The following is a 13090-nucleotide window of genomic DNA, read 5'->3' on the forward strand; positions in this document are numbered from 1 at the left end:
AGGAAGGAAGGAAGGAAGGAAGGAAGGAAGGAAGGAAGGAAGGGAGAGAGGGAGGAGGAAGACAAGTAATAAGAAAAGGATGTTAAGTATCTCTGAAGCCAAGAAAAATGAGTGAGATTGTCCAGTGGGAGAGTATGATTGACACTGTCAAATATTGCACAGGGGTCAAGAAGAATCAGAACTGAGGGAAGAAAAACAATTGGATTTGGGAATTTGGACAACACTGGTGACCTCAAATTAAATAGTTTCAGAAGAGCAATAAATATGGAAGCCATAGTACAAGGGGCTAGAAAAGAGAAAAGGGTGGTAAAGAGAAAAAGTTATCAGATATAGACAACTTTTTCAAAAAGTATGGTCACAGATGGGAAGAAACAGATGAAAAGTAGCTAAATGGGGTAAGATAGTCATAGAAAGACTTTTGTTTTTTAGTTTTAGGGTGTCTTGAATATGTTTATAGGCAAATTGAAAGTAGGCATTACTAAATGAGAGATTTAAGATATAGGGAAAAGAAAAATAAATGCTAGAGTTGATCTTGAAGAAGGCAGAAGGGCATGGGTTATATGTAGAGAGTTCAGGTGGAGGATTTAGCCATAGAAAATCATAACATTTCTTTCTTTCTTACCAGAGGGAAGGAAGAAAGAATGTTGAAGTGGAGAGATTTTAAGGATTATAGCCACAAAGGTGATTGAGGTCACTCCTTGATTACATCAGCCATTTCAATGACATCTAAATCATCTGCTAATAAATGTAGGGATCAGAGGTATTGTTGAGTCCTTGAAGATAGAGGAAATAGTTTGAATGAGTTACTGTGAGGAATGAGTCCATAGGACAGAAGTATTTAAGGCTCCGATGATGTAAGGCACAATTAATTTATAGAGAGTGAAATCATTTCGATTTTGTGAATTTAAACAAAAAAGGAGAAGCTTCTGCTTCTCTGGTACTGACAGAGAAGAGTAAATAAAGGCCCATTTCTTATTCAACACTGAGGAATTGTGATGAACAAAGTGCCTTATAAATAGGTGCAAAATGAATTTCATTTTTGTTACAAACACTGCTTAAAACGAACAAGCTAATAAAAATCCTTGTGTAGATATTTTTTATTTTAATACTATTTGTTGTAACAGGATTTGACCTATCAATAATTGTAAACCTGGACTTGACACAAAATGATAACTCCTTTCTGCCTAAAAGGAGGAAAGTGTCTACATATGTTTGTGTGTGTGTGTGTGTGTGTGTGTATTCTTAGTGAATAAAGTTACTTCCCATCTCACTTCTAATTTAGAATATAAAATCCCTGAGGGCTGAGACTTGTTTTTGCCTTTGACATTGCCTGGATAGGTGTTTAACAAATGCTTATTTGTTATTTGGATGCATCTTTTCAGTATGTCAGGCTCTTTAGGACCCCACTTGGGGTTTGAAATTTCCTTCTCCAGCTCATTTTAAGGATAAGGAAACTGAGGCAAACGGGGTTAAGTGATTTGCTCAGGGTCACATAGCTAGTAAGTGTCTGAAGCCAGATTTGAACTCATGAAAAAGATTTCATGACCATTGCACCATCTTGCTGCCCCAACAAATGCTTACTGAATTTATTGTAAGACAGACCAAGGATGATATACCATTGGAATGGAGAGCAGGCTGAATTACTTCAGCTGCATCCTTCAAGTGTTACTTGCTTCCCCACTCCTTCCTTCCCTTCCCCCCCCCAAAAGTTTACAGGTACAACCTCTAACTTATCTGAGGGAGCAACCTGACTGTTCTAAAGCTGACTATTCATCAATAGCCTTTTGAGCAGCAGCTAGGTGACACAGTGGATAGAACACCGACACTGGAGTCAGGAGGACCTGAGTTCATATCCAGCCTCAGACTCTTAATTACTTAGCTGTGTGACTTTGGGCAAGTCTTTTAACCACATTGCCTTGCAAAAACCAAAATTAAAAAAACTGGCAATCTATCAGAATACGCATTACTTGAATGCTGGAAGCCTGGATGCAGTCTAGCACCCACTTGTTTTAGACCCTTTCCTGTCATTTAATAATAAGCATGGCAGGTGGTAATAAGTATGGAGGTAGCTAGGTGGCTCAATTGATAAAGAGTTGGACCTGGAGTCAGGAAGCCTTAAGTCCAAATCCAGCCTCAGAAACAAGAGAAGTGTGGCCCTGGGCAAATCACCTACCTTGTTTGCCTCAGTTTCCTCATCTGTACAATGAACAGGAGAAAGAAATAGTAAACCACTCCAGTATTTTTGCCAATAAAACCTCAAATTGGGACACTAGGAGTCAGACGGCAACAACAATTTTCCCCCAGAGGGAAGATCTAGGAGCTATAGTAGAAATTGCAACAAGGAAGAATTGACTTGAAGTAAAGAAAAATTTTCTGATAATCAGAGCTATCCAGAAGGGAATTCAGAGACTTTTGAGTGGTAGCCCTGGAGTTAGAAAGAACTGAGTTCAAATCTAGACTCAGATATTTATTAGCTTTGTAACTGGGGCAAGTCTTTTATTCATCTTCTATTTGCCTTTATCCACTAGAGAAGGAAATAGAAAACCATCCCAGTATCTTTGCCAAGAAAACCTCAGGGACAGTGTTGGAGTGCTATGGTCCACAGGGTCACAAAGAACTGGACACTACTGACTAACAATAATATGGTTCATAAGAGATGCTCACGAAATTGCTCAAAAAACCAGGTGTGATTTCTGTCTCACAAGTTTCACAATAGTCTATAGGCCAAATCTCCCAGCAAAACAATCAACAGACACTTAGCTGTTATGTAGTACTTGGAGGGGGAGGGATGCCTGCAGTTAAAACTGTGATTGTTCTCAAAGACAGTTACATATGGTGACTTCAGCCCCTTTCTGTGGGATGTCTCACACACAGAGAGGAACTACTCATGTCTTTGTTTTTCCAGTCACATCCATAACACAAATAGCAATCTTAGCAGGTAGCATCATCTTTTCCTCATCCCTTATAATTTTAAAATGATTTCTTATAGCAATTTCCATCATTCCTTTACCTTACTTTCCATAATACTTTGTTGAACATATAGAATATCCTTCCTCCCCTATTAGAATATAAGCTCCTAGTGTCAAAGTCAGGGTCTTTTTAAAAATCTTTTTATACCCAATAACAAGCAAACTGTCTGATGAATTTGGGGAAGGAAAGAGAGAGGGTCTGGGTCTGTAATTTCATCAATAAGGGGAACTCACAGGACAGAAATTCGCTCTCTCCATGCAGAATGGCATCTGATGAGAACAAAGTCTTAGAGAGTTTCTCAAACCACAGAGAAGTTATGTGGCCTGCCGTGGTTTCACAGTCACAATGTATCAGACACTAAACTTGAACCCAGACCTTTTTGATCAGTTCAATTTAGTATGTTAGACTACCTCTCAGCCTCATCCATAGCAGGCCCTTAATAACTGTTTGCTGAATTGAACAGAATCTTCAAAAGATGAAAGATAGCCTTTATAGCCCAGGCTATAAAGTAATAAAAACTGGTTTTCACATGTGGCTTATGGAATCCATCTCATTGCTTTATAGGCACCCCTCAGATAGGCAACAACTGAAGGAAATTGCATCCCAGGGAGTAGGACAACTTAAAGGATATTGATGACAGAACAGCAACTCAATTATCTTCAAGCCCTAATGAGGTGAACTCCTTGTGCTTGGAGGTTGCAAGTTCAAACTCCACCACCGCAATTGGACCCTGGTGGGCATTTAGTTTTTCTGCAACAGCTGCTGCAGCATAGGGTACAAGGAGAAATGTGTTCTGGCAGGAGACTTATTGCTCATGCAGAGCCATAAGGAAAAGGCAAAGAAGAGATATCAGGTCATCCACAGTAGAAAAGGAGATTCAAAGCCACATCTTTTTTCATAAGAGAAGGGAAAACAGAATGAATGAGGCATTAGCACAGTGAGCTAGACAATTTGCAATCTCATTCAAATTTAGCTTAACTAAAAGTTATACATTTTTCCTCTTTAATTTTATTATCCTGCTGGAAGCAGCAGGAAAATTATTCATCCACAATAAAAGAGCATTGAATAAAGAAGGGCCAGTAGTGTGTTGTTTTGGGGAAGACCGTCAGGGTGAGAGTCAGAAAATCAGGGCTACCACTAACTAGCTATATTTCCTTGCTCTAAATCACTTCATTGCCCTGGCTCTTAGTTTCTTCATCTGTAAAATGAATAAATTAGATTAATTTACCTCAAAAGTCTCTCTTACTCTAAAATGCTCTAATACTAATTTATCGAGTAAAATTCTTTTTTTTAAGGCCTCAGAAATTATCTTGGTAGCCCAGAGCACAGAGTGTGGGACCTGGAATTGGGATAACCTGAGTTCAAATCTGTCTCAGAATTTATTGCCTGTATGATTCTGGACAGGTCACTTAAACAATAACTGTCTCAGTTTTCTCCTTTGAACAAGAGCCTCCCAAAGTTGTTGTGAGGATAAGATGAGGAAAAAATATAACTTTCACAAACTTTAAAATGATCTATGAATACTAGCTATCATGCAACTGAAACCAGTTGAAGAAACTCACAGATATTTATAGGGATTCAGAAGAGAAACTCATGATGAAAGGCAAGTATTTGAGAAGGATATAATATTTAGTGGAAGAATGAAGGAATCATTTAATATAGTGAGACCACAATTTATTAAATATTCAAAGAATGTATATTATGATTAATTGAATTTTGGTTAAAGCAGAAATCCTTTCCCATTTTAATTTCAATGTCTGTTTAAAAATCTTTTTACAATATATTTACTTTTCTGCCATTAATGAGTACCATATATTAAATATGCTGAATTGATCTAACTGTAGGCCCCTCCCAAACAGAAACTTGACCCCTTGATTGAGCTCTCTCTGAAAGGAATAGTGTATGTTTATGTTTTTTAAAAAGACACAAAATTACTATGTTAAAATTAATTTAATAAGAAAATTTTTTAAATTTAGTTTCCTCCATTTTTATGGAATCATCAGTATGTTTTCACTAAGTTAGCTATTCTTTTAGTAATATTATAATTAGAATTGTAAAGGCTGGTTGGCACAATGGATAGAGTGCCAAGCCTGGAGACAGAGAGACTCATCTTCCTGACTTAAAATCTGGCCTCAGACACTTACTAGCTATGTGAGCTTAAACAAGGCACTTAACCCGGTTTGTCTCAGTTTTTTCATCTGACAAATGAATTGAAAAAGGAAATAGAAAACTACTCCAGTATCTTTGCCAAGAAAACTCCAAGTTAATGTCAAGAATAGTCAGATGTGACTGAAAACAACTGAACAACAATAAAATATTTAAAAGATTCACTTAGATTTTATATAGACCAAATATGTGGGGGAACTGTGACTTATATTTGTACAATTACTGAGTGTCTATTTGAAAGATCCTGGAGAGGGGTGGCTAGGTGGCGCAGTGGATAAAGCACCGGCCCTGAAGTCAGGAGTACCTGGGTTCAAATCCGGTCTCATACACTTAATAATTACCTAGCTGTGTGGCCTCGGGCAAGCCACTTAACCCCATTTGCCTTGCAAAAACCTTAAAAAAAAAATCCTGCAGAGAGTTTAGGATCATCATTCTGGACACAAAGACAGAAGATATGAATACTTTAAAAGACTAGGTTTCACATGTGCTATATACCTTAAAAATGTTCTTTTAAACAAATCCTTATCAAACCAATCTCTGTCTGGCTATTGGCCAAGTCTTCTCTGGCTCTACCTAAAAGTCCAGGTAATGAATCGTTAGTTGCTTCTGTATTACTCAAGATTTATATTGAATCTATCTTGAATATTCAAGAATTGTCAAGATGGACATAAAACTTTTTCTTTCTTCAAAGATCTGAAATAAAGTTTTGAAATTTGTTTAAACTTAACAAGAGATTTTTTTCTTGATACAAGGTAAAATTTCCTGATAATAGAGATTTTTAAAATGGATAACATGCCAAATACCACATCTCTTCTGCCTTGGCTATTCAAAGATAAAATATTGAAAGAATTTTCAACCACTAATCCTGAAACAATTACATTCACATAAATAATGCATAGTTCTTGTCCCCTCCTCCTACCCAGACAGCAAGGTGGTTCGGTGGATAGAGCTCTAGACCCAGAATTGGGAAGATCTGAGTTCAAATGTGGTCTTACTATGTGACCCTGGGCGAGTCACCTAACCCTGTTTGCCTTAGTTTCTCATCTATAAAATGGGCTGGAGAAGAAAATGGCAAACCACTCCAGTATCTTTGCCAATAAAATCTTGAATAGGGTCCCAAAGAGTTAGACACAACTAATCAATTAAAAACAACAAACTGCAACACGAGGATGGTCTTTTTGTTGCCAATGTGGAAAAGGATCAAACTGCAAGTCTGGAAGGTACAAGATTCTACCAGAAGAAGAGCAATAAAGAGGAAGAAATGAAGTGTCATTTCCTTTCTCAAGATGCATTGATTATTTTAACCAAAGGGTATTGGCTCATGAACAACAGAGCTCTGAGTCCCTTCAATGCAAGTCATGTGATAGGTGGTTGGCCAGAGTGATGAAGGAATTCTCTGAGCCACCCCATGATGTGAAAAATGAGGGTTTGGGCTAAAGGACCTCTTTGGTCCTTTCCAGCTCTAAGCCTATGATCCTGTAATCTGGGCAGAGCAAGCTAGAAAACCCTAATAAGCAGCTGGGGCTGACTTCCTAGGAAGAGGGAGGTTAAGTATTTCCCATTGCAGGCAGATGCCAAAATGATGCCAAACTGCAGCAGCATCAAGAGGGAAATGTGCTTGCCACTATGAACTCAAAACAAATTTCTCCTACCCTCTTCTTCTTGACCTGTGACACCAGCAGGTAAAGGTTGCAAGGGCAGGTGATATACTAGAGCTCCCCAAACCCTCCAATGAACAGTGTTATGCAAAGGTTGTTTTGTGCCAGCCCCACCATGAATAATAATGATAGCAAGCCAGCATTTATATAACATTTCTTTTTTTTCCCAGAGGTAAGAGGGGTTAAGTGAATTGACTAGGTTCACAGCTAGTAGGTGTCTGAGGTCAAATTTGAACTCCAGTTCTTCTGACTCCAGAATTGGTGATTGTACCACGTAGCTGTCCCTACTTATAGAGTGCTTTTTATATGTTACAGCATTTGATAAAGGAAATCAGCAAAGTGAAGGGAGAAGGAAGAGAGCAGCCAGATAGTATGATGAAGAAATCACTTGATCAGGAGTCAGAAAGTCCTGATTTCAAATCAGGCATCAGATATTTATTAGTAATGTGACCCTAAGCAAGTTACTTTAACACTCTCTTATCTTGGTAGTTTTTCATTCCTGTCTAACTCTTCCTAACTCCATGGTTTTCTTGGCAAAGATACTGGAGTGACTTTGCCGTTTTCTTCTCCAGATCATTTAACAGATGAGGAAACTGAGGCAAACTGGATTACATCCCCAGGACTACACTAGAAAGAGTCTGAGAACACATTTGAACTCAAGTCTTTGTGAATCTAGTCTAGGAACTCTAGATATCCACTCCACCACCTTGTCCCATCTCTAAACCTACCTTTCCTCCATGATCCTTTATTACAACTAAGAGACATAGTAGACAAAGTGCCCGACCTGGATTCAGGAAGATGAATATTCCTGAGTTCAAATGTGGCCTCAGACACTTACTAGCTGTATGACCCTGGGCATTTTACCCTGTTTGCTTCAGTTTCTTCATCTGTAAAATGATCTAGAGAAGGAAATGACAAACCATTCCATTATCTTTGCTAAGAAGAAAGATCATGAAGAGTCAAACACAAATGAACAACAATACCTAGATAGATTTTCATATCGAGAAAATAAAAGAAGTTGCCCATAAGCCCTGTTACAGGGGCTGTAAAGTCCTAATTAGAATAATATCTTGCTTTTTTTGTTAAATTGGGGTTTTTTTTCAGTTTTTCTTACTAAGCATGATTAATTCAGAAGCAATTTGTAGACAGTCTGTATTATAGAATTTTTTAAAAGCTCTTCAGCTTTCCAGGAATGTGATAAATTGAATTAACGGAACAAAAGTTACTGGTTGAATGAAGGGTTAAGGTTTACCTGGTCTACTTTAGAAAACAAATAAGACATTTTTTATTTGTTTTTAATTGATAATTTGCAAATATGTAGAAATGTAATGCTTGAAGTTTAATCTAATTAAAGAGGGGGAAAAAAGAAAACACTCTGCCTTGTAGTCTTATACTATTAATTAGCTTAGCCTGGCCTTTCTTCAGGGGGAGAACAAAGGCATACATCATCAAGCCCCAGTCAAAACACCATGAATTCTGAATCAGTGTAGCCCAAGTTAATGCTTCCTTATTTAATTGGAGCATCTTAAAGATTTTGAACAGGGCCTCCAGGCAGTTACTGGGTGAGGACTATAAGAAGCCAGAAAGTCTGAGAAGCCACTACTCTGATAATCCAGCTGATGCAGCTGAAAATACTATTGTTATTCTGTCTTTATTTTTCCCCTGTTGTATATGACTTTTGCTATTTCCTTTCTCCATCTTTTTTAAAGATGAGGAAACAGGGTTAAGCAGGGTTAAGTGACTTGCCCAGGTTTACTTTTCTAGTAAATGTCTGAAGTTGAATTTGAACTCAGGGCTTCCTGATCACAGAGCCAGTACTCTATTCACTGCACCACCTAGTTGCCCAATCATGTAGCAAAATAAGTGAATGTGCAGCTTCCATGCTAGTCTCTAAATGACAAAAAAAAGTGTGAAGATAAGGAATGAATTTATTTTAAGTTGTAAAATAATGTGAATTATAGTTAGTATTCATATATTGTACTTATATAAGAACCTATGGTTTTCTTTTTATCATTTACCCTTTCAAGAACTGTACAGGTGCTACTCTTATCTTCATTTTATAGACATGGAAACTGAAACTGAGAGATATTATATAAATTCCCCAGGTCACAAAGCTAGTCATGATCTGCATCAGAAATTGAATTCAGGTCTTCTAGACTCCAAACTCAGATCAGTGCACCACCTATCACCTAATAATATCTAATCTTGAGATGTGGAAAAGACACAGAAGGAATTTTCATGTAACTAAGAAAAACATCCTTAATAATTCATACTTTTGAAATTTAATTCTTGCTGCCAAAGATCTATAAATACAGAAAGGAATTGTGATTTTTGTATTCAAAGAGATTCCTAATGCAGGAATTCCCTTCACTAGGGCAGACTGCAACCTATCTACATCTTGAAACTATTTAAATTCCAGGATATATCATAAAGTAAAGTAGTTAAGTAATTTATTAAAAGGTCACATAGCTAACTGTCAGAATGGACACTGAACTAGTTCTTCCTGATTCCAAAAGATGCTCTTGCAAATATTTTTTCTTCCATGGTCCTGTTCAGAATTCATCATGAAAGCTGTAACCATGATACACTAATACATTCTCCTCCTATTTACTATTTCCTAAAAATCTGTCATTTTGGGCAGCCAGTTGGCATAGTAGATAGAGTGTAAGACTTAAAGTCAGAAAAACTCATCTTCCTGGGTTCAAATCAGGCCTCAGACACTTACTAGCTATGTGACCATGGACAAGTCAAGTAACCTTATTAGCCTCAGTTTCTTCATCTATAAAATGACCCAGAAAAGGAGATAACAAACTACTCCAATATCTTTACCCAAATGAGGTAAATATGAACCCCAAAAAGGGTCACAAAGAGTCAAATACAACTGATAACAACTGAACAAGTATAAATATTTATTAAATATCAAAATATTATAAATAAATGATACCATATTTACTAAATATAATAAATAAATGATACTATATTTATTAAATATTGAATACTATTTAATAAATATTTCTATTTACTAACAGGTATTTTGCCAAAACACTGTTTTGACATCTAAATAGAGAAGAATATCTATTATGTTGATTATTTGTAAGGTAGAAATCTTTGGTTTTAAACTTAGATCATGAAGAGAGCAAGGTGCCAGAAAACATAGTAAAAAGAACATTTTGTTGATTTTATAATAATTTATAGTGTTTCATTGCACCTCAGTCTTCCCCAAACTACCAAGTATTTGTTGTTCACACAAATTTAGTTAAGACTTCATTATCTTTTTTGCTTGCAACTCAATGGACTTATAATTCAGACTATAACAGGCTTCCTAAACATCTTTTCAATGAAAAGGCTCTTACTTCTTTTTTTTCTTTTCAACAGGCAAAACTTATATATTTATTTGGGATTTTTATTTGAATTGCCAAGATCATTCCCTTATGTGCTATCAATTATTCTGAATTTAAAAGAATAGAAAAATTTGATCCAACAAACCACCCTTTCCTCAAAAAAGGGGGGGGGGGGGTAAAGGTGAAAAAAAACCCCAACAAATTAAAAGATCAATTCCCAAAGAAAGCCTCTTATTTTTCACCTTGGCCCTAGTTAATCTGTCCTGAGCATTTTACTTAAGATCAGTTGAAATGCCTAATGCATCCAAAAAACAAAAACAAAAATACCAAAAAGCCTAGATTTGGTCTGCCATATCAGTAGCATAGGACTAAATGTAATGTCTTAACAATCAGGTGCAAAAATCAACTTCATAAGTGCTAGATAGAAAAACTAGATAGCCAGTAGTTGTTCTAAAAGGCAGGGTTTAAATAGCTCCAAATTCAATATGAGTCAGTTGTGTAATCTGCCGGAAAAAAAAAAATTAATGTAACTGTAACCTGCCTTAAGAGAGAGTTTCCAAAAATAACATTATCAATGTACTCTATTTTTTGTCAGAGAGAAATAATTTATCTGAACCCTCACTTTACTGCAGTTAGTATTAATCAGTTTGATATGTATGGGGAGGTGATTACACATTCTATATATTAGGCCCCAAAGCTATGAAGTACAGATTGTAAGATCACTTTCATAATCATAAGATGTTAGCTAGAGGCCCTCTCCATTGGTTTTCCTTCTCTGGGTGACCAAATCCATTGAGGCTGAAGTAATTCAAATACATGGGAAAATCTCAGTTTATTTTTGTACCTCCAGACTATCATCTCCTCTTGTCCAATTTTAAGAGCAGCCCATCCATCTTATGGCCACCTATTCGGTATGAATAGCCTGTACCATCTCCTCCTGCTTAATCTAAGAAGGAGCCCATCCATCTTACAATCACCTAGTCAGGAAGGACTTTTTGACCCACCCAACTCATGACCCTGCTGACATATTGTTTTATTTATTTTGGCTTATTCTAGCCTATGCCTCATTTGTCAACCAATTGAACTATTCTTTACTTGAGATAGCTATTCTTGAATGTCAAGATATCAAGGCCTATAGAATTATTCTGTATTTGAGATAATCCTTCTTGAATATCTAGATACCAACTCCTATCAAAGTAGAGTCCTGGAAAGAGAGGGCATCTCAGATCCTGAGGAAGATCTTAAGACCACTTCATTAGAGGGGACCATGGACCTAAGATGAATTGGTTCAGAGCTCTGCTCAGTCTCTTTCATTGGAGGTGAGACTATTTTAATTACCACATCTCATTTAGAATATTTTGTTCAAGGAATCGCTGTTTAAGGGTATTGACAACTTGCAGAGTAACACAGAAGATGACAACCAAAATGGTGAAAGGTCTTCAATATATGCAATATGAGGCTCAGTTAAAGATTAGGTTGAAGAAGGATATGTTGGAGTGAGGGATCAGGACTCAGGGAAGAGACATAGGATAGCCAACTTCTTAAAATCAAAGGAAGGATATCTCGGTTGCAATATTGTTTGTCCTTCATTCTCTGAGAGGACCAATGACATCATGAAGGTGATTTTTTGACTTAGAGAAGATCATAAATAAAGGAGTAAATTTATATGTCCTAAAAAATTAGTCATCCAAAAGTAAACTGGACTGACTTGAGAGATAGTGGATAACACTTTCTTGAAGGTCTTCAAGCAAAAGTTACATAACCATCTAAAGCATATGTATTAGAAGGGCTTTCTTTCATGTATGAGTAGGACTATGTGGCTGCTGAGTGTCCTTGTAGCTCTCAAATTCTGTGATTCTATGATACTACAATGTTTCTGTATTACATACTAAAGCATTTCTGTCCAACTTGGATTCTATACAGAAATCAGCAAATCTAAATTATAGTTTTATCTGTGCCAGCAACTAGTTGTAGACAAATCCCTTTATCTGTCTAGGCCCCAGGCTTTTCATTTTTAAATTGAGGAGCTTGGCCTAGAGAAATTTCAAGATTTCTTCTAGCTCTAAAATTCTATAGTTTCATAAATGCAAAAGATGGATTGAGAATGAATCATATCTTTTCCATTTCTTAGCTAATTATTAGATTCCATACTCAGGAATTATAGGAATCAAAGCCTGGCTCAATGAAATACAATTTAATGTTTCTTTTTATCCTATCTAATTTTTACTTGATCCTAGTTATACTGCTTGTTTTCTATGTACTTTTTATTAAGGAATAAGTTTCTTCTTCAAATCAAAACTGTGAGATGATTTAAATAATATAATGGTGAAAGAAATTGACCAAAAATCTACAATTGATAGAAGAGGTATCAAAGAAAAATAATACTGTACTCTGAGTTTTAGGCACAAGTATGCCAAAAACAATTTAATTTAATATTAATGTAATATATAAAAATATTTCTTGATTAGAAAAAGTGAGAGAGATATCAAAAAAGGAATAATTTCTTCAGGTTTTCTAACATCCCCAAAATGATACGAAGTAAGCATTTATAGCAATCTTAAGCAAAGAAAGATAATATGTTCACAATTTTTAATATATAGTTTTGAGGTTAGCATTAAAGAAAATTGAGTAACAAAATTAGTAATCCATTTTTCTAGGGTCATTCCCCACTAGGAATCAATGGGACTCTTCTCAGAGACTAATAAGAAGAAATTCTTCTGAATAGAAGACAAAGAATTTCATCTGAATGGGAGGGTACTTACTTCTCAAGGGCACTTTCTTGGACAAATTCATCTAAGGGAATTAAGAGGAAATTGCCCTTCTGATGGGTCAATAGCCCAATTACTTCAGGGGCGGAAATATTCTTAATGAGAGTTATTCTTTGTTCTAAATTTTGGTTACCAAGGTTTTTTGCCCTTGACCTCACCAGTTTCTAAAGGGAAAGCATATAAAAAA

General features: G+C 36.2%; 1 protein-coding gene across 1 annotated transcript in view; it reads right to left on the reverse strand.

The window, feature by feature from the left end:
* Nucleotides 1-13090, reverse strand: part of PHEX (phosphate regulating endopeptidase X-linked) — a 256040-nt gene that overhangs the window by 125483 nt on the left and 117467 nt on the right. The window lies entirely within an intron of this gene.

This window comes from Macrotis lagotis, chromosome 1 (assembly GCF_037893015.1).
Source record: "Macrotis lagotis isolate mMagLag1 chromosome 1, bilby.v1.9.chrom.fasta, whole genome shotgun sequence".
Classification (NCBI taxonomy): Eukaryota; Metazoa; Chordata; class Mammalia; order Peramelemorphia; family Peramelidae; genus Macrotis; species Macrotis lagotis.